General features: G+C 36.5%; 1 protein-coding gene and 1 long non-coding RNA gene across 4 annotated transcripts in view; one reads left to right on the top strand and one right to left on the bottom strand.

Moving 5' to 3' along the window:
- MIPOL1 (mirror-image polydactyly 1) overlaps positions 1–26,578 on the bottom strand; it is a 162,475-nt gene that overhangs the window by 62,110 nt on the left and 73,787 nt on the right. The window lies entirely within an intron of this gene.
- LOC117244540 lies at positions 6,288–8,710 on the top strand. Its single transcript, XR_004497852.1, has 2 exons — positions 6,288–6,755; positions 7,586–8,710. It is a non-coding gene; the product is annotated as an uncharacterized LOC117244540 (long non-coding RNA).

Here is a 26,578-nt window from a genome sequence, read left to right as displayed (position 1 = left end):
CAGCCAGAAACTGTGTGCTCTCAGGGCTCTACATTTTTGGCACATTTTTGAGGCTCCACTAACAGACCCCAAACTAACCACAGCACCCAACTCTCTATTGCTAAAAAGAACAGACCAGAAACTGTGTTCTGACCTTGAGATCTACTGGCATGACCTTACTCATGTTAAAAAATGGTCAAAAGTTCTCTTCCATTCATCGCTAAAAGGAAGGGCTGCTAACAGCAGGAGTGTCAAAGGACCATAGGCCCTGGCACACAGTATGGTTCAAAAGCATCATCTGGGAGAACGGGTTAAAACCATGCCAGAGAGCTCTCTAAAAGGCTGCATGAATGGTTGCATGTCATTGTGCAAGTCCATGCCCTGATCCTATTTTTGTTACTAGTCTAGGTACAGATAACTGGTCTTACCAACTAATAACGGCTTAATAACTTGATTAAGGTTGATAAATGTGACTTTCATTCCTCCCACTAGGCTGGTAAGGCACTCAACTGTTAAACAGGTGTCACCCACATCTCCATTTCAAGGATGCAGGAGCAATTGTTCTGCAGGCAAATTTTTCTAACCTTTCTTCATCATTCAACCTCTACTGCAGACTCCTTAGAGTGAAGTCCTTGGCTTTGACCAGCCATTGAAGATGTCCTTTCAGTGCTGTTTGAACTTAGTTGCCCTTGTCAGCTCTGATTTCAGTGTGATCCCAGTCCAACAGAAACAGTCCAACTGAGACACTCTGCAATATTTCCCAAAGCTCTTCCCATATGAAAAGGCATCATTTAAATCATTCATGCTCTGTAAGAGGGGAAAAAACCAGCATGCAAGGCAGTAACTTGAGGGAAAAAGGAGTTAACAATTTACGCTTCAAAGCTTATAACAGATGCTAAGTGATAATACTCTCCAAATTAAAATCTTTCACACAAAGACACAGAATGACTGTTACCTCCTGACAGACAGTATTACTGCAGAAGGCAGAAGTGTCTAATCACATTATCAGAATTTAACCAAAATTCTTTCATAAAAGCCATGTGTCTGTAGAAGACTATAAATATGAATTGGCCCAATTACATCGCATTACTCTTACAGGATTTGGAAGGAAAGGCAGGCAAGAGGTTGAGAGTAAATGTTTATTACTTCACCTTGTGGTCTTCACCTTATGGAAAATGAATGACTAGCAAGTATACATATGCAAATTTATCTGATATTTTTGTAAACAAAAACCCACAGAACTGAAGTACTGAGTTCAAAAGCTTTTGTTGCACCTAAGAAAAGAAAAAAAATATAAAAGTATTTGTTATCAGGAAATTTAGGAACAAGAATTAATCCGTGTGTATGCCTCACATTGACACGTCCAGAGCATAAGTACTAGGACATTCTCAAAACAACTTTGAATCTGGCAAGCCTGTTAATACTCCTCATTTGATATCTTTAGTTCCTATCAAACAATATATCAAGAGGATTTGAGTTCTTTCTCCAGCTGGATTATGCCATGCCTAGCATTTTTGGGAAAAAGACAGGAGCTCCATGTCTGCTCTTGAGGCTGGCTGTAGGCTTCATGACCTTGAGCCACTTGTGCAACTGGAGTGACTATGAATTTCTGAGATGGTGAACAAGCCACCATCACATCTCCTGTGATGCAAGCATCCTGAAATAGATAGTTTGGAACAGTTTCAGTCTCTATCTGTTCAATTTATAACCTGTGTAAAAGGGATCAGTCGTACTGAGTCTGAGTAGTTGATTCTGAACAGAACAACTCCCTGTGTCTTGCTTTCTCCACAATTTTACAGCAATGCTTTCTACCCAAGTAGAACTCAGAGTAAGGACTAAAAATTAATGAAAAGCAAATAGAGGTGTTTGTGAGAACATACATTTAAGTCTTTACAGGAAACAATTGTCTGATGGAAACAGTACAGGAGAAAATTTAATAGAGGGCATCTTCGTATCAAACCAGCAGGCAATGAATCCATCCATGGCTTGTTATGGATGCTATATTTTTGGACAAAATCAGTTGATATAGATGAGTTACCATCACTCAGGACTCAAAAGTATGTTCTGGTACTAAAGATTTCTGCTCCTTTCCGTTAAAAATCTATTTACTAAATTTTTTATGAGGTAATAATATTACCTTCTGCTGCATAACAATTCAGCTAGATTCTACTAGATCTTTACATTGAGCAAAAACATTCTTTTCAGTTCCTTTGTACGTTTTGGTGCTTAGTTGCCTAAATTTCTGTTGCAACTCAAACTCAACTACATTTCAACTGGGAAAAAAGGTAATATTGTAATCTTTAGAGTAAGGAAAGTGAATGAGAAAAGGGATACATTACCCATGATAACTTTTCTTAAATATTGTTAACTTGTGAAATAAAATAACACAATCCACCGAAAAGAAACATTTTTCTCAACTATCAAATCTTCCAGCAATTTTCCACAGTATAATCTTTCCTCTTATTTATGCAAGACTAAAGAAGTAATTTTGATCAACAGAGATTGTTGTGTACAAAAAAAATCTTCCTGATAAACCCAGACAGCAACCACTTCCCTGTGTTACTATCTTAAAATTTTAGCCGATGCTTCTGTTTTTATTCATTCGAAATACATACTCTAGTTTTTCACTGCACCTATTAGACATTTCTAAACTTGAACACCTGTTGAACTAAACTTGTCTTGCCAGAATATTCTTAATTATGCAATCTGTATTCTGTCAATGGCAAGCACTTGAGCAGAATTTCTTTTATACTTTTCAACATACCCAGCAGACAATTAAGAACTCAGTGTACAGAAAGATTTGCCAACTGAAATGTTAGTAAGGCAAGTTTAATCAAGTGATCTTGACTAACTTTTACCAAAGAACCACTATTTTCATCATCGGTTTATCACTTCAAAATAGCACTTTAAATGCTATTTCTTAGAAATTTTTATTGACTCAAGTCTTCCACACAATCTGTAATACATGCCTGACTTGCATAATACTTCAGCCATAGATCTATTAATGCTTGAATACTTTCTTTTCATGGGTAGCACAATGAATGCCAAAATTGTCTCCAGCTTTTAAGAAAATTTGGTTTTGCAGGGAAAATCCTGACCCATTGAAGGCAACAGAAGTTCACTGTTGACTTCAATGGGATTAACATTTCCCTGTATTTGTATACATGCATTCTCCCTATTTAGTGACGAGTATTCCAATTACATGTGTGCTGCACCCAAGGATAAGTCTAATTAAGAGAAATGTCTTTGAATTAGTGTTTGATGACTGATACTATAAATGTAGATATTTAGACAACCATTGTGCAGAACCCTCTTCAATTCTGTAGTAATAAAATGGTGAGATATTTCTGCAGTGCAAGGTGCCACCTGACATTTACTTTTAAACTAACCAACATATGTGGGTCTCATCAGAGAAAAGAAAAAACACTGTCTGTACTACAAATTTTGCAAAGAGTCTGAAGAGCAGTATAAAAATTCTTAAAAAACCACCACTTTCAGAATGAAGACACTTTTTTGGGGAAGGGGTGCAGATTCCACTCATCCACAAACAAGGAAACACATTACTTTCTTTTGGAAGCTGCTGGATTGGCAGCCCTATTGCATGAGCATACTGTAGTCGATTATCTCTGTTGTATGAGACTACACAAAATGCTTTTGATCCATTTTATCTTGCAACTTAGCAAAGAAATGTTGCAATAAGAAACAGCACCAGAGATCTGAAAAACTTAAGCTCTGGATTACCATATTGTGTTGTTCTGCCATTCAGTGTGTCAGACAAAGGCAGTGGTGTTCAAAGTAGAAAAAGAAAAAAGAAACTGGCCACAGAAAGTGCCGAGAACAGAGTAAATAATATTCCTCCACATCCTTACTCTTTCATAGATCTGTTGTTAAAAGAGTTGCAGCAATTAGGCTTTTGTTAATTACCAGCTGTTGAAACAGATGTGTTGACTGTCCTTATTAGCCAACAGCTGGGACAGGAGAACAATTGATGCTCTCTAAAATCAACAGCCAGCTGCTTTGCAGTAATTATCTCCTATGGATAATACAGGTGATAAAAGCAGCAAAGAGGTTATGAGTTTCAATAACCAAGGTACTGTTATTGAATATTACTGGAATATATGGTTAATTTCAGAAAATGAGTAGAACAGTAAGTTGCTACGTCTGCTTCCTATCTGCATTGTGTCAAGGTCATGCAGTATGCAAACAGTGGGGGAAATATAACCAGAAAAAAACCCAAAACATCACAATTAAAAAAAAAATAAGCCTCTTACTTGATTTTCATGTCTTGCTGATTAAGAAATGCTTTCTCTTTCAGTTGACTATGACTAGATGTCAGTCATCATTCACTCAGTTTCCCATATGCCTCTCTTTGCATTCAATTTTACCATAAATGACCTTGGAATGTACAGATGGCTATTCCTACCTGTTGGGAAATTTTATCATACAATATGTAATAAAGAAATGATTAAAGAGGGGGGCCATCCCTCTAGAGAGTTAGATTCTAGTCTCAGGCACGTAATCAAATCCTAAGGAAATTCACTTCACTTCTTGGAATTAAGTTTCCCTAGCACTAAAATGGGAGAACTGTGTTTATCTTAATCGATCACTTTATGATTGATGACTTTAACATACTATTTAAGTGCAAAGTAATGCTTGCATAATACATTACTGTAACAGTAAAAAAAACCCCACATGCTTTTCTCGCAGTGATATATGTCAAAGGTTATAAAATTAATAGTTCTTTAAGAAGCCCCGGCCTGGGAGCCACAAGAATAAGTCCCAATATCTAAATGGATGTAATATCTAAATGGAATATACTAACATAGGTAGTCAGATAGTTTTTACTTACCTTTGCTCCTGCTCTGATTTATATTTTCTCATCTTGATACCCTATTAAATGCATTCAAAGAAAAGCAAAGCAGAGATTTTAAACCACTTCTATTAGCCGCTCAGTTCATCTCAAGCCAACAAAAGATATGTCTACAAGAACCTACAACCAGGTCTATTCACTAATTAGTCTGTACTTAAAGACACTGCCTTCCTGAAAGCAAGGATTAAGGCTGGTTGAATACTCTGCCTTTCATAGATCTCCCTTATGTCTCTGTTGGGTCATCATAAGCAGCTTGTTCTCTGAGCTTTAAGTAAGGAAGCTTGAAAATCAGTTCTGGGCTCATCAGTAAGCACTGGGGCAATTAACAGGAACTACCAACATTTTAAGGGACACATAAAAAAATTAACTAGCCAGATTTTTCAGTAACAGGGATGAGTAAAAACATATACTCTCATGGTAGCTATACTTTAAAAAACATGCTCTGCAGTGTACACTCTTATTTTGAGATAAAGCAAAGCAATGTGCTTCTCTGCTCCCACATGTCATTACAGCAAGAAAATGGACATGGCTCCTTCAACGCACATACTCCCATCTATTATCAGGAATCCACTGCACACTATGAAATAAGCAGAAAAATTGAGTCTAGTTGTTTCCTACTTTTGGAAGAATGATAAAAATAATGAGAAGAGGAAAGGAGCAGGAATGGGTTTAAGCAATGGCTTTTAATTTGTTTTTTATTATCTCATTTCTCCAGCTGCTTCTCTCTACTTTTGCAGTGCTTTGAAGCCGTTGTACTGGGTTTTCCCCTGGAAGGCAAAATTTGGCTCTTTGCCTTTTGTTTGTCATCCATGAATGAGTTGGCGGAGGGGATTGGGCACAGAGGAAAGTTTTGGTCCCTGCTTGGCCTACAAATGCAGTTTAGACTGTGCCAACGAGGATGATTTGAGCAACGACAGAGCTCTTCTGCCTTAGGGAGACATCTGAAGAAAGGTTTCTATCCAATGTGCACAGATAATTCAGGATAGAATTGGGAAATTCTTCAGAGCTGGTGCTCTGGAAGTTTCATGGCAGCACCTACCACAAAGGAAGCAGGAAGCTGAAGCCTTACAGATAAAAATGGTGGTGAACATTGTTTCATTCACTTCAGTCAAGACATACTATAGGAAATTTTCAGACTGCATGTACTCGGCAAGAGCCTCTGCTGCCTAAATCCTCCAGTTGAGATGGCCAATTCAGGCCTCTGAACTGGTCACAGTTGGAAGTATATCTCTGCAGAATTAACCACCAGCCCTACTCTGAGAGGAGAAAAGCACCTGAGGGTGTGTACTGTGTGGCCACTGGCATGCTGACAGGGAGCTGAAAGCACCTGGACTTTGGTCCCCTGTCTTGCAACAGTCACAGCCTGGTAACACAGAGTTTTGAATCACCACCTAATTACAGCAACACTTCCCAGCTGAAAAACAGACCTAAGAAGATCTGAATTAACACATGAATCGAACACATTGTGTCTGCTGAGCCCTTGTGAACCTCCCCTGCACCAGGGCCACAGCAAGTCTGTACCAGTGAACTTAATCCAATATATTTTGATTTCTTGGTATCTACCTTGCTAGCAAACCCTACCGTACATAAGCGTGAGCCAACGCACAATGTGTTTCCCTTTGTATTTTGTTTTCAAAAAAAACGTCTAGAGACAGCACAGGCCAGTTCCCCAACAATGTAAAGTTGAAGACTGCTGGCCAAATAAAAACTTTTCTGATGTCTCATAAAATCTTTGTAAATGTGACAATCAAGCCCTCAAGAAAATTCACCTGGCGACAGCTGCATTGAAACAAAGTTACTGCAGCAACAAGTAACGTCACAGTGTTAATAATTGACATGGAAAGAATGAAAAGGTGAGCAAGGGATAAAGAGGACAAAGGAGAGATTTCAGTATAAACTTCTGCTGGTAAGTAATCAATCAAAATTAAGATTGAAAGAGTGGTATGAATGTTATATTGAAAACTGAAGCGAGTTTGATATCTTGGACTGCTGAATGGGGCTTGTAAAACTCCATTTTCTGCAGCCTGATTTGCAAAATTTGACAAACAAATCCCCTGCTGATTTGAATCTACTTTCATTCAATTCTCCCCAGAAACTAAAGCAAGCACAGGAACAGTGGCTTCTCACGTTTGCTGTATGCAGGAAAAGAGTCATGCAATGCCTGCTTCTGCAGGTTAAGGCACGAATTAGCAACACAGTGGTAATGAATGAGTTTCTCGATTTACATAATCTAACAAAAGACCACTCCCCTCGGGGGAGGAACTACATCCTAGAAGAAACTGTTTAGAAGAAACTATTTCTGATGACTAAATTATCAATAGCCTTGGGTGAAATGGACTACTATACTAATATCCACCACTACTATTGCCAGAGGTCAAAGCAGCAAGAAAAAGTGAGACTTGAAACTACGGGGTAAAGTACTAAGAAATCAAGATTTGTTTCCTCAACTCACTTTTTTTCTGTATTCCATAATGAAGTGACCAAATTTGGATTTTTATATTAAGACCTGTAAATTACCACTGTTTCATTTATACCAATATCACTTTGCCCTTTGGCCCAGAATCCTGGTAGCTGGTAAAATTTAACTGTTTTCTACAAAAGATACACCCTAAATTTAATTAAGTATCAGAGTTAACAAAACAAATATCTCATTCTGTAAAATGAAATAGTTCAAAAGAGTGGACTTACAAATTAAAGAAGTTTTCAAGCTCAGACCCAAAACCTACTGTTTTTCAGTGCAGTTGGTGGCCAGTCTCAGCTCATGATGTGTGAAGATACACTGAAGTCCTGCCATTACTCAAAGATGGGAATCCAGCTGTGCTCCACCTCTTGGGAAGGAAAGCACTAATGCAAACCAGCTCTTAGTGACATGTCAGTAGCTGCTCAATGAAGATGCCACCAATATGACTTTTTTTTTTCTTTTTAATTTTTTAAAAAAATAATAATAAAAAAATCTTCCAGCAAAGAGTTAGTGATACCTTATGAAATAGAAACAATTAAAGATGAACTGCAACTGTCAAAATTATGTCACAGGAGTCTTTGCAGTTCACTGGACTTAATTACTTAGAGTCCAAAGCTGCTTCTATTGACGTCAACACAAGTTGTCAGAGTAGGGGCAAGGGGTTTCTTTCTGGTCTAGCCACTAATAAGTTGTTACTGTAGGCAAGAATTAATAAATTTCTTTCCTACAAAGATTAATTAATTTTTCAGACTTCAAGAAAATGATACTTCTACAGTCAAAAAAGCATTATTTAATACTTGGGCTGTCTGCTGAGGCCTCACAGTGTGACACAAATTTAAAATACAACATATTATAAAACTTAGCTTTCTTTTTAATTTACTGCACTGTGGTATTCTGAAAAATTCTGAGAACTTTATCCAGCATCTAGGTGGTATGTAACCTTTCACAAAAAGTCTTGCTTTAACATCAACCAAACGGCAGCTTGATTGCCAGTTTCTCTGGAAGGAAGCTGTTTTATGTAAAACAAAATTTGTATCTCTCTTAGATAAACTGCTAGGTCAGAGTCTGTAACCAACAATGGTTTTTCAACCTTAGGCAATTACTCCATTGACAGGCTTATAAGTTAAACTCTTTGCTTGTCCTACTCTCCTCAAAAATTTTTATTTTATTGATATATTATTTTAAAGGATCTTTTGTAACCTGCCTTGTATTATATTTTGGAGAATTATGATGAGGGATAATTGCTTCTTAGTAGCTATAAATATAACTGTTATTGTAATTATATCATTTAGGTTGAAATATTTGTGCTACATTGAAACGAACTTTTTGTACCTACAATAAAATTCAAAACTCAGAAAAAAGCTCACAGTAAATAAATATTGATTGACAAATTCAAAGTATATTTGAGGATACAAGTATCTTGCAACATCACTATTACTGCACTGAACTAAATTATTATTGTAACAAAATGGAACTTTCCCAAAGTTTGTCAAAAATACAATAATTTAAACTAACCATTCTTAATCTTTCCTCCACTGTAATTTTAATATACTCATTTTACAGTTGTTAGACTACAGGAAGAAACTCTTCTAAGGAACAAAGATTAAATCAAGAATATTGATTAGAAAAGTTTCATACACTGACATGTAACTAAGAGTTCAATTTTATGAAGAACTCTTTGCTAAGACGGTAAGTGATAGCTTAAGGTTTTTACAAACTAGAAATGGAAGGACAACACCATGGAATCTGTCTTAAAGCTAGCCTCACCTTCTAAGCACGAATCTAAAAAACTAGATATCATTAGCAACTGATAGGGCAAAAAGAAGGACAAGAAGAAATATATCCCTCAGGTTCCAGGGAACACATCTTTATTTTGTTTCACTATAAGGAATAAAGGACAAAGCCATGCAACCTCTCACTGTCAATACCTTACCAAGCTTCTAACAGAAACCCATTCAATAGCTGCACCTTAAGCAGTTCTCAGCTCGTTTGAAGTGGAAGGAGCTATTGTTCACCAACCAGAGTCACCTCCCTATCACTGCAGTATCCACAACACAAAACCTCTCTTTGGTCACAGAGCAAATTAAGACAGGATCCAAATTCAGTAGCTCAATTCAAATGCAATGTTAACACACCTGAGGATTGATTTAAGATTTATTTAAAACGGTTTTAAGTAGAAGAGACACAAAGTATTATGTACATCTCGATCTTAATATTGGGGTATATATGGCCACACACATCTGAACACAACCCTGAGTGTACCTTTCAACAAAGACCTATGTATATAATTTACATACAAACACTACACACACAGAAATTATGCCATTTATCTCCTCTTCCTTTGGCCACCTGAAGTGGCACTTCCAAACATCATTTCACCTACCATCTGTATTCATCTTAAGAAAGGGCAAACTGCCTTGAGGTGATATATCCCCCTCCTTATATTGGCTACAAATGGATCCCTGACAAGTGGCAGCTAAAGCTGGGTGAGCAAACCCCTTACTTGGAAGAACATTAATAAGCTCATGAAATCAAGTACAGAGATATCAGGAAATACCAGAGGTAAGGCTGGCAGGACATACACATCATGATGCTATTTTTAAGTGCATGGTCATTTTTTTTGCAGACATCTGTCTAATTGTTGCACAGAGTGGACCTATACCTTGGCATGAATCACCACTGCCCAGTGAAAGAGCCTGTAACCTGTTTATTCCTGTTTCTTTTGTTGCAGCCAACAGGATGGGACTGCAGTAAGAGAACAAATGTGCTTCATATTCAGTGTAGCTGAATGCTGCTCAGCAGCTGTGGAATGTATCTGTCCTTTGGTGACTGCACCTTAGCATGAATTTACTGAAAGTTTTCAGAGGGATTGATAGTATGTTTCCCATTTTCTGACTGTGCAAAATAAATCCCTTGTGTCTAATCTGCCAAAATACCCTGCACTCACAGCTGCAACTGGAGTGAATGGGAGACAGAACATAAGTGCTATATAAGGTCCTCATAGCAGAACTTAGATGAAATTTCTGAAAGCAGCAACTACACTGAAAACAATTTAGAGGAAAATTAAAATGTAATTGGCTATCCACAGTTATCGCAAGTGAGAAAGTTTATTTCCAGCATTTTCTGTCTGTCATCCATAACTGAAAAACCAGGCAGATTTCAATCCGTGAAACAGCACATCAGTGAAAGAAGGGACTGTATGAACAGGACAGACTACACCACACAAGTAGGAGGCTAATCTTCTCAGTTGGAAACTAGCTGGAGCAGCCAGGATATTAAATCAGCAACACAAGGGGAGATTATTTGGAAGGCAAATGAGGTACATGCTCAAATTCAGCACCTAACGAGCAAGTTGAACCAATGTGGCAAAGAATATAATGAAAGGAATCTCTTCAATTGTTTATGCTTTGATCCTAGGAATCTGGGTAAGCAGCAAGGGGAAACTCTCATTGATGGGAATAAATTTTATATAACCAATATTACTAAAATCTGGTGGGCAACTGGCATGTTGAAGTCCCTGATTAACAGGAAGAATAAGAGAGGCAGAATGGAAACAGGATGCCTTAACACAGCCCTCCCCCACCATGCCATTATTCCTTTTAGAATGATCAGTAACACAGGACCACAGCTCTTGAACACGTAGAGGTCAATATGCTAACTAAAATAACTTAAGAAAGACTTGCTGGTCAGCTAACAAGGACATAGAACAAGTTTTGCTTCAGCACATTTTCATAATCTTTGGAAAGGAAAAGAATTATGCCATAGGGTCAGTTTAGCACACATATTCTGTGAGGCCTTAGTGGACAATTATAAACTAATATTATATACTTCAAAAACCATATATTATTTATGAGAATGAGGTAAACAATCTCATTATAAAATTAGAAGTATCAGTCACTGCAATAGATACTGATATCTACTTGGAGATAAGTGATAATAAACTGATTGAATTCCACATGGGAAAAAGCAACCAGAATCTTTACAAGCACAGAAATACTTAAACAAGTATTCAAAATACTTGAGAGAAAAAAGGATGGCAGAATATCATAGAAAACTGGGGAGTCCTTTATAGTCCTGGCTATAAAAAAAGTGACCTCACAACCAAGTAAAAGTACAGCTCCTTTTTCATGTAGAAAGTAAATAAAAAAATGATTAAAAAAAAGAAAGCCAGGCGTGTTCAGTATATATGTGGTCTGTCTTTGAAAAAATCAGGATGGTATAGTTCCAGTTGATGTAGAATGAATAAGCACTTTCAGTTTATTAGAATTTAAGGATGGATAAGTTTTACACTTACTTCATTAATTCAGACAATTTTCACTTTAGGTGTTGCAGTGTTAAAATACCAGGACATTCCCAGACTGGAAGAGCACTAATAATGTGCCAATAGGAAAAAGAAAAAAAGACTAGTGGGATTAAAGCTGGGCCATATGAGTGAAAACACTGGATTCAATTAATACAGATTATAATGGAAGACTATAATAATTCCCAGTCAACACATTTTTGGTAGAATAGGTCTTGCCACCCAAATTTGATTTTCTTCTTGGATGAAATTAGAAGGGGATGTTGTACAGTGATGTTTTAGGCATGCACTTGTCAGATGTAATAAATTGATAAAAAAATCACTACGCATCATCAAGAAAAATTTCTTTAGTGGGTTCTGAATGGAATGAAAGTTAAAACCTCACAAATCCCCTGTGTTCCAAGAGGCAACTGTCACTGAGTACTACTAGAATACTAGCAAGGTTGCACAGGTATCAGCAATAGCATTCTCTTATTCAACATATCCTTCAATAATGTGGAAACAGGTAGACACAGCTAGAAATGTTCACGAACATAAAATAAGTAAACAACAATGATGAAACAATGTTTTGGGTCACTTGGTGGGGGTATTCAAATCAAGGACATTTTAATAAAACCAAATGCAAACTCTCAGTCTGAGAAAAGTGAACACAGACTACGCTTAAAAGTAAGAGCAACTGTATTCTGAAAACGCTGACTCGGATAAAGATAGGAAACTTCAATGCAAGATGACAGTACAATGCTGTGAAAAAACTGGGAAAAAGCAACTTCTTTTGTGCATGCACAATAAAATAGTATCACCATGAAGCAATTAAAGTGACTTGACTTTATATATGACACTAAGAAACGAAGATATAAAAATGCATCTGTGTCAGAATTTGAAAACAAAAGGGTGATAAAAACCCAGAGAAGATGGGGAAAAGAGCCACACCAGTAATGCAAGCACTAGAGAAAAGGGCACACAGTGAAAGAACTGTTCAGATTATAAAAAACCCTGGGGGTTCAGATTATTCTGTCCAGATTATAAAAACCCCTGGGGACATGTGCTAACTTTGAACAAGTATCAGGAAAGGAGTAGTTTTATGTTGCCACAGATTCTTACTGCCCTTGATAAATGGACAGAAAATACAGTATGTAAAGGAATTTTTAATCTGGTTGAGTAAGGGCAACTTGATACACTGGGAAAAATGATCAAAGGGAAATGGTGGTCTCTCCACCTCTTGAAATTTTTACACCAGACCTAGACATCTTTCTGGAAAGCAGGTTTTAAAACCTCTGAAATTTCTAGCCTCAATACAGTGACAACTGGTGAAATCAATGACCTATGGTATTCAGAAGGCAAACTAAATGACACAAAAATATCTTTTGGTCTTGGCCTTAAGTGTCAGGAATTTAAAAATGATAAATATTCTAAAATGTAAATCTTGTCCATCTTAAATAGGCATGCAAAATTTGTGGGTACTTTTGACCCTGGATTTTTCATGCCTTGGTTTCCTCACCCAGTATGAAGAAAACACTTCTGCAAGAATACATTAAATCATTGTTTATTAAACCTAGTATTCTATAGTATTGAATGCTAGAGAAAATCCCCATGATGGTTGCTCAAAATTCTGTTTTCAGGGAAAGGTTTGAACAGTATCCAGTAAACAAGGGATTGGTGCACATAATGAACAAAGAAGATAAAAAAAATATATTGATTGGCTGTTCTCTGGATACTGTGTGGAGCAGGAATGCTGTGAAATAAAGCACACATGATCCTGTAATGAAAAATGTTAACATACTGTTTCAGGGGAAAGGGGAGTAAATGAAGATGCTTGCTTCAGAAATGCCAGAACTGAGGTTAACTCTTGATGAACTGGCTACCTCAGTGTAGCATTTTGCACGTAATAACATTGTCCAATTGCGCAAATACACAATACTCATAATTATTGTCTGAATAACCTGCCTTCCTGAAAGGAAGGAAAATGTTCTGATGAATAACTTTGCTGAAAGCAAGGCCATTTGCTTGCTCTATCATGCACTCCTTAAATCCCCTGCAATTTGTCAACTCTGAATGCAATATTTCTCCAGAGGCTACCAATGAGCTTTTCACATTTTGCTCATGTCATCCATTTTCCATTTGACTAGTGGAGACCTGAAGTAATCCTTCTGCTTCACAGAACAACTAAAGCCAACACACAGGAAAATAGCAGTAGCTAGGTACAGTTCTTAGCATGGGACAAAGATCTTTGGGGATGGTCAGGCTCTTGGTGTCTTAGTGGAGTGGCTGAGACAGATGAGGAAGAAACAAGCACCCAGACTAGAAAAAGGAAGGATAAGTAAGGAAACCATTGAAGAAAGACAAAAGAAAAAAAAATTGAGAATGGGGAATAGAAGAAACTTAAATGATGTTGAAGGTATGGTATAAAATGTGAGAAGACAGAAGTAATAATTTGTATGGAAACATGGGAGAGAAGAATGCAACTCAATGTATTTTTCAGAGGTAAGTCAAAAGATGGAAAGCACAGAACATAATGCAAGAATAAAAATAAAGATAAATATTTATTCATATCCCATTTTCTTTTGTGTGACAGAATTTCTGTGATTTATTTTTACATTTTGCTTTTATGAACCTTTCTGTTTAAAAGTACTTACTTAAACAATGTGAATCTTAAACAATGTGTATCCCCATATTAAATGGGATATTCTTCTGAAGACAAATAAGTGATATTATTCTAAGATTTAAAAATCAGACTCACTTCTCTGACTTTGTTAACATATTTTAAATTATTTTTAAAATGTTTTTTCAAAGTCAGAAATGCCACTGAATGAATGTTTGACCACAAAAGTGAATGGATTTAAAACTTTTAAAGGTGGTTTTGGTGCCAGTATCTTTTCAACATCAACTTAATTCAATGTCACCTCTTTTAATCTTCACTACTCCCCCCAAAACTGCCAGGGATCAGTTAATGTTCATGTCATTAGAAACTAATGAAAGGTACAGACTTTAATTTGATAAGTTAAAACTCTTTCAAGGCTTAATGTCATCACTTTAAATGTAGCATAAAAAGAGTAATGGATAGACATGACTGAAGCTCTTCATGGCTGTACTAGCCTTGATAGATTTAAAACTTGCAGTTCTGCTACTGGAGGCAGTATTTTCTTATATAAAACAAGAAAACAAAAACCAACCAACCAACCAACCAGTTTATAATGACATTAACATGTTTTTAATTCCATGGGGAAAAGGATCTCTCTAAAAACAGTGTAACAATCAATTAAGTTATTCTGTACAAGCCTCTCTCTCTCTTCCAATCTCATATTCCTTTCAATGTCCACATAAAATTAATGGATTCTACCTATACACTGGACAGCTTTCTACTGAAATACTTCCAGCTCATATATGTAATATTTTTGGTCCATCATTTGGACAGTAGTGATACCCTGTTGCACTGCTTCCTTCTACCAAACAGTAAAGCCTACTGATGAAGTTCACCTGAGCTTCCCCTTGAGTAGGACATTAGGAGTTCCATAAAAACTGGTGACTGAGTAGAAGAGAGAAACCCCCTTTTGGGTCCAGTCATTATCCTTCTGTCAGATGTGGCTGAAAGTAGCTAAAAATCAAAAGATGAAAAAAAAAAGGACTGCATAATCATATATCCCTCATTATCTTAGGGAAATGTGGCTAAAAAGCCCTGTTTCCTTGATATTTAAAAAAAAAAATATTTATTTTTCCATATTGAAAGTATATTAAAATTAAAGCATGTCTCATGCACTGTTCTCTTGAGAAATCATTTCTTTCCAGGAGACTGAGATCTAAAGACCACAGAAGGCTTCCAGTCACATTGGTACACAGAAAAAGAGCAGAACAGTGAAAGGTCATCAAGAAGATGAAGATGAGCCTCTTATTTACAAACCAGGACATTTTTAAACAGTTATTTCCCATGGATTATATATACAATTACTGCAAACACAGGCCTAATGAGCATACATGAACATCTCCATCTCTTCCCATTCATGTTGAGAGTCTCTGATTGAAAGGTGAAAAAGGCAGATGAATTTTTGAGTTTTTACAGTGAGCGTAACACGCACGGTTTCTATAAATTAAGTATGCATATCAGTAAAGACTTTGAAGGTGGCAACTTCCTGCACAGCATCAGAGGCAGCAGCTGATGTATCAGGTGGTTAAGAAAGCAACTTCCCAAGATCAACCACTGAGCAGAGAAGCCAAACGCACTGGATGATGTTTACAAATAAGAACTGAGTTGCAAATCTCACTTATTGACATGTATTAAAAACAAGCCAAATAAACTGTCTGGCCTCCCTCCAACTGGACTTGATTAAGACCAGGTGAGACAACACCACATGGTCCATGTAGAAACAGACATTCCTCCTCTGAGGATGTTACAGCCCCAGAAAACATGGTAAGAAGTGGTGCTGAGGCTGATGAAAATACATCCTACCTTTAGGATGTTTCCTTATCCCTGGATCAGAAAGTGACTAAAGGCAAGATGGTACAAGCAATCTTGTCAGCATACAGGCCTTGACAAAATGGAAGTGGGTGACCTGTTATATTTCAGTTGTTAGCAAGATATACAAGATCTCTGGTATCAAATATACTCTTGATTAGAATAAAAAAACAGAAAGCTGAAGAGACTGTAACTTCTGCATTTGCCCCTTTTTGGCTGTGTTGTCCTAAAATAGAAGAGTTCTCTCAATATTGATGCTATTACAGTACAGGAGAAGAAAAAGTCCAAAGTCTGGCAAATTTAGGAGGGATACCAAAACCCTGTTTGCAGACTTGCTAAAAATGACCACACAAGCCCTTTTCAAGATCTTTATGAAAGTATTCCCAGGTGAGATGCTAGGTATCATGTGTTGATAATCCTAACACTGCTGAACAGACATAAGCCATCTATGCCTGGTCTGAGCAACCACATGAACAACTTTGTACCCATTTGTGTACAAATTCCTTGCAGGACAATTCGTCTACAGCTCACATAATTATGACTTTTCTTATAGTTACCTGATTTTGTCTTACACTTGCAATGAATATGGTTATTTCACTGGTACTGTAATACTAAAACTAGATGGTCACAAGGATATACATTTCATAAGGGCAATTCCAAACTTCAAATGTTTTTTAGAAACATTCAAATTTTAACTGCCAGAAAATTGCTATCTTGAATTTTGCTTTTATTTAACCATCAGCTTTAGAATGAGCAGGGAGTCATTTTAAGACATGTAACACAGTGAAGAGACCATTAGATTTATAGAGGTCCTGAAGTAGATCAAGACAGGTACTTCATGGGATTTCAATAGGGTTAGATACCTAAAAATCATTGAAAGTCTTGAGAGGTAGGTACCACTCAGACTTATTTTGAACACTATCTCCATATTTGTCTCCTTATCAATACTGCAGTATCGCCTTCAGAAAAACAGTTCTAATGCAGAAAGCTTTTTCTTCCTCTTTCACATACTGACATTATCCAGCTTGATTTTAAAACACATCTACACACAGCTACAGCTGGTAATCTAATAAATGTGACAACTTCCTTATCTTTGAAAAAAATATAATTTAATTACCTTTGGGGCAGTCTGGATTAAATTCTGTGAACTCTTATATCTTCTGTGCCTCCCATTTCTTAGCCAAGGAACTGGTTTATGTCCTTTACTGCTATGAAAGAATGCTACTCCTATGAGGACTTGGGTGATACAACTGTGCAGATACTCGGGTGAGGATTTACCTCACAAGCTCTTCTCTGTGTTCAGAGCAGATTCAGGTGAGCATCCTCCAGATCTGCTTGTAGAATCATTGAAAAATGGGAATGTTAAAGTCCTTACTTTTTGAACACCCCTCCTTGCAGTCAGTTGAGAGTGTGCTGTGTGTTTTGCAGGAGCCAGCTTTGTCAGAGCTGCACCCGTGCTGCTGTTCCTGCCCCTTGCTGAAGCCATGGCAAGGTGGATGCTCTGCTGGGTACTGCCAAGAAAGATCAGTCTGGCATAATTTCTCAGATTATTAGAGGTTCCTGATCTGAAGAGGATTTGGCACATTCTCAGTTTGCTTTGTCGAGTCATTGTGTTAGAACAACCAGTATTAAATCAACTGTGCTCTAGTTAGGCTGTGCATCTTGGTTAAGGGGCTTCATATTGCTGATCCCCATACACTGACTTTGTACCTATTAAACTCACAATTTGAAAAAGAAATCAGTCTAGGGGAAAAATCACATGTGCTCCTGTATCAGTACTGTGTTTTCTTTGATTTTCTTTTGCTTTTTCCCCCACCTTCAGGAAAAAACCCCTGACCTATACTGAATGATCTGCAAAGAAAACCAAATGTAATAATGAAGCAGATGTATTTTTATAAACAAGAATGGAACATATTGTCTGAAGTAGAAGGCAGAAGATAAATTGCAATTAAAAACAAACTAGAAAAAGTGAAGGACTTGGCTTCTTAAAAAGCCAAGAAAGTTTGTAAAACATGAACAAATTTGAAAGGTAATACTAAATAAATTTGGAGCAGTAGTATAAAATATGCTTCTCATCAGAAGATGGATATCTTAAATAATGACATACAAATGATTTTCAAATTTTTAAGCAAGTACTGAAATAATGTGATATCTCAGTTTGTCTTTATGTCATAAATTAGCATTGCAGAAGGTTAATACACATCAAAGACTAGGATTTTATGAAGCAAAACTCTACACAGGAAAAAAAGGTGACTTTTTTCAGGGAAGGTGGCAAAGGGAGGGCTGTGCCTAGCTTTTTTTTTCTTTTGTTTTGTTTTTATTTTTTTATTGTTTGCTTTTAAATTGGAGCACTGGTTCACTTATTTCCAAATACTGGAATGAAATATCACTTTGCAACAAAAATACTGATTTTTGTTATTATTATTTACCACTACTATTATTTACCACAAAACAACATTAAGCTTATTTTATTTTTGCTAAAAGATAAAGTAGCAAAGATAAAAATTTAGCTTAATAGATTAGGAAAAAAAAAAACAGGCACTATCTGATGGACTATAAAAATCTAGAAAAGTTCAAAATGTTTTCAGCTAGGCACAAAAATGCTGTTAATGATTAGCTGCATAACAAGAGATTTATCTCTGTCTTTTTTTCTTTTCTTTTGTGTGTGTGTGTGTTGCAAAGGCAACACAGACACACTGCAGGTCTGTCTGTGCCATTCTTAGGCCACTTTCAGGCCGATTGAGAAAAGCTGGAAAGTAAACACAGGTGTTTTAAAACTGGAGCGCTGTCATGGACAACCACAAACACCCTTAACTCTGATGTGGCAACGCCTCTTTCCCGCCCTCTCTTTTTTAAAGCATTACCCAAAAAGAACATGTCGAATGTTTCACCTTTCACCACCTCAAAATAACTTGGAGCTTATAGCATTGTTTGGCAAGTCTCAAGCAAAGAGATCATTTTTTCATTCCTTTTCAGATGTAGCCAACTTCAAATCAGTCACATAAAATAAAGAGCCATTCTATTTCTAATTTTTTTTATTTTATTTTCAGTGTCCACTGATTTACCTGCAAGCACTATGTTTCAAGTTGAACACTTCCTTCCTCAAATGTAATTCAGGGTTCCTTGTTTTCATGACTGAGGTTCAACTAAAAAGGCAGTCAGGGGATTTTGCAATAACGAAATGAGATTTAATCCAGTGGATAAGAGGATAAATAAAAAACTTAACAACAACAAAAGAGTGCCATAAATCCCCCAAACCAAAAGAATAAACCTTGGGGTTTTTGATTATTGTGCAAGAATATATACAAAAGTGAAAAAGTACTTGCTTGTAAATTAGCTGTTCCAGAAAAGAGCACATCCTTTTAACTGCCATGAAGTACTGACTAGGTAAAGTATGGAAAGCAAAAAACAGAACAAATCTCCAGAAATGATGTAGCCCCTACTCCCTTATGCAGGTGGAGAGAAAAAAGTAATATATCAACAAAAATGAAGCAGATACTGACAGTTACAATTTAATTCTGAAAAACTGTTAAACAACACCGAGATGGTTACACTTGGACTGAAACTACAACCCCAGCAACACTCCTCACCCCAAAACGCAGAACTGGTTTATAATCTAAATATCAAAATACAGCTCCAGCAAAAATCCTGAAATCTTATACTCAAAGCAGCACAACCCTCAGAGCTCTACACCAGCAGCAAATGCACTGCAAACATACAACACTGCTGAAAAGTTAACACACACCAAAATCAGGTCTTACTTATTGTAAAGGATGATTTTTCTTCCCAGCCTCAGCCTTCAGATTCCAGGATGATTTTCTTTTTGACATAGACGCTTACACACCCCGGTTTCAAAAACCAGACACCAGACTTACTGTGTGTCCTGTGCTCCAACTTAAACAAACACAAACGACTTCATAAGACAGACAGCGCTCACGCATACATTTATTTTTGTTAGGACACAAGTGAGATTTTTCTTTTTGCCAGATTTTGTCCACTGTGGTAAAGAGATGGTGTTATTTATTAAAGGATCTGTCTGAACAGCCCGCCTCATCCCCTGTTAACTTCACCAGGCATTCAAAAGAGTTCGCAATCTTATTAAACAGGCCTCAAGAGGTGACCTGCAAAATTGAACTTTGTACTGAAAATCAGTTATCATTATTTCCTTTAAGCCATTTTATCTGGTTTTTGACAAAAATTATGAACTAATTTGTGTACTTTTTTATTAAATCTAAACAATAATACATTTAAAGCTTGGCCAAGAGAATGTAACCACAGCAAATATAAAGTATCAAACTTCTGCCAGCTGCCAGCATCACTCCCAGCGTTGTGCATTACCTGACAAATACTTGGAAGAAATCACACACACAAACACACTTATTACCACACTATTTCACCTCATTTGTTGCTATTTCTGGCCTCTGCATTAAGCACACATGACACGAAAATCATATACCACTGAGACTATTACACGTAATAGACAAATTAAAACAAACAATATTGTGTATAAATTACCTTTTTCATTGGCTTGCTTTAGAAATACCTTCCTGCTAAAACAGGAGGGATTTATGCTTGGTAAAGCAACAGAATTTAATCTGATCCATTAAAAATAAAAGTACACTAGTATAATAATAGAGAAAACCACTGAACATTCTGATAGCAACAATACAGAGACAGCTAAAAAGGGAGAAAAAAGCTTGTTGAAATAACCCTTTTTAAGTGCAAAAATTTCACCTCATAAAAAGATGCAGCAATAATGGTGATGTTTACCTGCAAATCTGTGAAGTCTCAGAAATATGTTTTAAGCTAACAAACTGAACTGGGGGAACTTTATCAAACCACTAACTACTACAAAACAGCAGTGACAGATTTATCCCTCAGCACTATGGTGACCTCCTGGCCAAAAGCTAATTTCTCATTCCTCCAGCCTTTTGTATTCAAAGTTATTACTCTTTTACAAAACAAGCTGATTTTTAAAGCAAGAAACTTGAATCCCCATTTTGAGACAGGACAGTGTTTTCATTTATGTCTACTTCACAAGAAGTTGTGTACACTTAGCTTTGGGCAGTTATTTGATGCAGCCCTGGAGAGCAACGTTGTTTTTTTTTGTGTGTGTGTGTCTTAAAGAACAAGGAGGAGATATAACATAAAGCTACAAAAAATACTAATAAGCTGTGACAATTGAGTTTTACTTGATGAAACAAACTGGGAAGCTGATTTTGTCCTTTAAGAAATGGGGGAAAGAAACCCCAGAAGAAACTGATGAAAAACTGATTCCTGATCATCTGATTTTACTCAGAGGAATAATAGGTACTTACAGAAGTACCTTCCTGTGTGAGGCTTACTGGATTAGGCCCCAAATTATGAAAATGTTGTTTCTGGACTCAGACCTGCTATTCTATGTTTCAGGACAGAATGAAGCTTTCAGAGTTTTAAGCTCTAAAGATAGGGGTCAGAAAGGAAACAATGCAAGAGTGTGAAATACGTATGTTGCTCCTACATCGACTCTGCCTGGTAATTTTTCTCTAATTACCAAAGAAAAGAAATATGATGTCTGATGTCACTTTCTTCAAACATAAACACATCTCAGCAAGACTGTGAGTCTTTTTCTCCTAAAAAATAACTGAAAAAACAAAAATGTGAGAAGCAGACATTCCTTTGTGAGGACAAAGTTAATAAAACATTTTATTTGGGAAGTAGACATGATACAACTGGAGTTTGAAGGTGAACTCAGCTCTAATATTTTAAATTTGACAACACTTGTCAAAAGATGTTAAAATTGTTTTGTGGTCCAACAAGTCACTCAGCAAGAATAATTTTTAAGCAGCTTTTCTTTTTGTTTCAGTTAAAATTAAAATCCATGCTGTGTAATCCTTGGAGTCAATCTGTAATTAAGGGGATTTGAAGAGAGACCACGCACTGCATTAATGATAAAATTTAATATCTGTTTTAATACTCTAACATAAGAAAAAACCCTAAGCAACATACAAAAAAGCAATCATCTCCCTATTTTGTGTGAATGCAGCATACATACACCATTACTATGTCTAGCAGTAATGCTGTATTTGATATCAGCTTTTTGTCTCTAGACCAAATGTTTCAGGATTTAGCATCTACAGAGCTTAAAACGTCATCTGCTTGAAAGCTGGCACCCAGATTTCACAGGCTAGATAAACAGATTTTATTTTATCTAATTTGGAGAAGGAGTGTTTTTGTTGTTACTGTTACACAGCAATTCCAAAGGGAAGGAGCTATCAACAGCATTTCCCGGGTTTCAGTCCCTTTCTTCCCAGTCACTCAGCCACTCTATCCTCCAACAATTGCTATTCAGTTGTAAGAAATAGGAACAGATAACCAACTAAAACCAGTCAATTTTATGTTATGTTCTTAAATGGTTAAAATCCTTCAAAAAAACCCCAACTTGGTACACTAGGTTTCTCCTCCAGACTAAGTGCAATGAAAAGGTTTGATATCTTCAGGTCTTCGAAATGCATCTAAATGACAAGCAATGTATTCAAATAATTTACTTGGAGTAAGCACCACTGAAAAGTAGAGCAAACAGAGTTCCATTTTTAAACTAGAAACCTGTGCTAAATAGTTTCATCTTTTCAGAAGATGGGGTAAAGGATTACAGATCTAAAGAACTCACTAAGAAACATAGTTAAGGTAGAGATGATCTTAATGAGCTTTAGTGGGGAAAGGTTTTGAAGGGATATGTTTCTCTATTATCCTGAGAAAGGATAATAGATTTTTTTAATGTTTACATCAAGGATTTTTTCCTGTTAAGATGTCTCCTGGCCTGAGCTCTTGTGAAAGAACTAGCAAAGCATCAAGGTACTCTTACCAGGTCTTGTTGTATCATGTAAGACAGCTAGTTTACAAAAACAAATTTTAACAGAACTTCCTCTGATCTCTGTCTATTTCTTACTAGTCTACATGTGCAAAATACCCTAAGGCTTCAGAGATTTGGGACATAGTCCCATTAAGGACACGTGGAATTCACAAGGTCAAAGCAAGAAAGCATCCATTTTTTCCTCAAAATTTAGATGCTGTAACAATGACTATTACTGTCAGCAGAACTACACTCCAGCAGTCACTGTGACATGTCTGTGTGCACAGAATCTGCCCTATAGACAGATATGTACAAGATCAGCTTCAGTGTTTGGAAACTGGGTCCAAATGCTACTGCTAATGTAAAAAAATAGTTGAAATGGTATTGGTTTTTTAAAAAGAAAACCTCCCAATTTTCAATGTGTGGTCAAAGTATTTGTAAACAATGAACTCTATGTGCTGGTCATACCATGACCACCAGCTTAATAATGCCTGAAGCATAGCAGGTATTCCTTTAATAAACAAACAAACTAGCACTGAAATAGTCATCTTGACTGTGATCCACAAGGAAATGGGGAATTTGTGAAACTGTATGGAATCTAAACGCGTCTAGTAAAACTGAAAGATGGCATCTGTTCTTCAGTGGAGAATTGGTTCTGGAGATGAAAAATCCAGTATCAATCTACACAGTTCAGAAAATGAAGCCCCTGAAGATTTCTTTACATATTGAATCTAACTAAAAATGATATTTTGGTCTCTGTGTTTAATTTTAAATTGCAAATTTGGCTACTCAGTAGCTTAATACAATCACCAATACACATTAATACCATGTTCAAGCAATGTAATATACACTTATTCACTATTACACAACTGCATTGCTTACTTCAGCTTCCTACCCAAAGTTTAAAGACAGCTCTTTTCTCATTTTACCTCTCCATTCCTTCTTCTTTGTAAGAGATGTATATCTTGCCATTAAGAGAGGCTGAATTTTGGAAGTAACAACACAGATGACTGAATTTTGGAGGCACGAAAAATTTAAAATTTTAATTGCAAACACAATTTGAAATCAGATGTTCTTTGAGCTTTTTCAGTGAACAATTCCTTTTTTCTGCAATGGTAATGAACAATTTTGATTCAGCTACATGACAGAGCTAGTCATGCAGTGTTTCTAAATATTAAGATAAACCTAATATATGCTGAGTTGAAGTCTTAATAAATTGATATACTTCTGCTGAACCTTACTTTACACATTGCGAGACTTCAAATAATAAAAAAACATGTTAAATCATGTGTCCAGTTCTATCTGTGCTTGTGTTAGCCCTGAATAGGTAGTACACCAGGGTGTCTGCACAGGGGTTTTTTAAGGTTAAGGTCTGGAAACTCAGAATTAGCAAATTGTCAAATTTACTACTTGACCTCTAACATACAGCTCACTCCACTAAAGCTGACTCCTAGAGAAAAGCCCAAGTCCAGATACCACTCCAAAATACAAATCCAAAATGAGGAAAGCCGTGGAAGAGAGATGAGAAAGATTTTACTCCACTGAGCCCACTTTTATAGAAGGAAAAAAAGTTCACAATACATCCTCATCCACTTTTATTTCTGGTCCTCAAGCATTTTGTTGGTGACCTGCATATTGCTCGGGTAGAACTGCACACCTACTGCTCAACAGGAGGACATCTCTTCCTCTTGGAACCTGATGGTGTGAACAGCAAAAGTCACTTTTCCATTACATCTCTGTGTGGCCACTTGCATGGGAGTCAAATCAGAACTTTCCTCTTATTTATGGGCAAAAGAAGCACAAGTGCACTAACATCAAAAATGTGTCTTTGCACCAGACCAAATAAATAGATGGGAATTAAACAGGATAGGCAAAATGATTCCTGATTCATCTGAGGAAGTGACGGCTAAGTACCGAGCTGCACTCTTCAGACATGGACACTTTTGGATTCATCTCACTCTAGAACCAAAAGGTGCTCACCTGGGATCAGGAGAGAAATCCAGACTGCAGTAAAACTATAAATAATAGCAAACAAAGCTTCTGAATCAAGGCCATTCTGCAGCTTTAAAACCATACCAAGACCTAATGTTTCAGTGTCTTCCTTCAGCATCTGCCCCACTTCTACTCCGCAGCACACTTCATTTGATTTCTTGTATACAAAATGCTAGGAAAGGGTCCTCCAATTCTGAACAGATATTTGGATACACTTAAACATACAAAGGCCAAATATTCCTTTTTAGTAAATATCTAAAATTCTGAAATGTTTATATTGATCCTTTATCCTATCTTTGGTTTCCTGTACCCAAGATCTAAAGTAGATTCTATCAATTCTGAGAGGTGCTTCAGATAAGGAGGTCATGGATGGGTCAGAGCAAGACCTTTGGTATTTAATGACCCTGTAGGTTGTCTTTTGCACAAGAGCTTAGGTTACTACCTTTTATATGTTTTATTGAAGGACAAATAACTCACATGTCATCATGCATCCAGGCTCAAGATTTTGTTTACTGTTGCTGCTCAAACAAAAGAGGATAATTTTCTTGTGCAGCATAAAAAATGAAGAGTGTATGGTATGACACTGAAACAAATATTGAAAATTAAGATTTACCCCACTTCTTTCTACATGCATGGGTAACAGAACTCATATGGAGAAAGAAACAAATTAATGAAATAAAATATAATGCATAACCATGATACTCCTCCTCTTCGTTCATGAGATTTGACATCTCATCTCCATCATCATTTAATACATTTAGTATCATTTAATACTTTCAAGAATGAAAAAACTTGGCTAAATATTTTCAGTACTTTTTTAATTTTACTATGGTACAATGCTGTTAGATATTTTGAAAACTGTGCCAATGCAGATTAAGCATAATATTAGTAGAAAAATGATGCTAAAGCCACCTTTAAGCATTGCAGAAAGCAGTTACTTTTTTATGTACAAAGTAAGTTCAGATTCAGAATCTCTGAATTTGATTTGGAAATGTGTTTCATAGTATCTGAAAGTGGCAAATGAAGGAAGGAATCCTAGTTTTTTATATTAAGTCTGATACATTTGGCTTCATGGTTGCTTTAGAATTAGATGAACATATGGCTGTAACTCCTGATCCATGTAATCCTGAAATGAAGGTCCACACTAGTAGGAAAGTAAAATACTTTTTTTCACAACTGTTTGAAGTGCAGCAATATGACACCTCCTCAGAACTCACAAAGCTTCACAGCAGTACTATTATTGACATGGTATTGGGCAGAAGGAAGGAAAAATGAACCCAGAATTGGGGTGACAAATTATACCATTGGAGATGGCAACACAGATTATAACTACAGTTAGAGTTTCTGATTTTGTAAGAACTCACCTTTCCCTATAATCAGAGAATCATCACAGAATCGTAAAGGTTGGAAAAGATGTCTATGGTCAAGTGCAACAATTAACTCAGCACTGCTAAGTCCACCACTAAACCATGACTCTAAGTACCACATCTACACATTTTTGAACACATATAAGCAGCTTTCCTAACATGACTGTAGTTTCTACGTTTTGCATATGTATCAGACTCTGTGATTTTTATTCTAAAGATACTGATGAATTTCACTGTATTTTCCAACACACCATTTTTTAATCACAGGTTTAAGGCATAGCTGTCACCTCTGTGGAGATAAGGAATAAAAGAGCAGGTAGCAGACAGCTT

Source organism: Parus major, chromosome 5 (genome assembly GCF_001522545.3).
Source record: "Parus major isolate Abel chromosome 5, Parus_major1.1, whole genome shotgun sequence".
Classification (NCBI taxonomy): Eukaryota; Metazoa; Chordata; class Aves; order Passeriformes; family Paridae; genus Parus; species Parus major.
The sequence above is the reverse complement of the archived record's forward strand: the minus strand, read 5'-3'. Positions and strand labels throughout refer to the sequence as shown.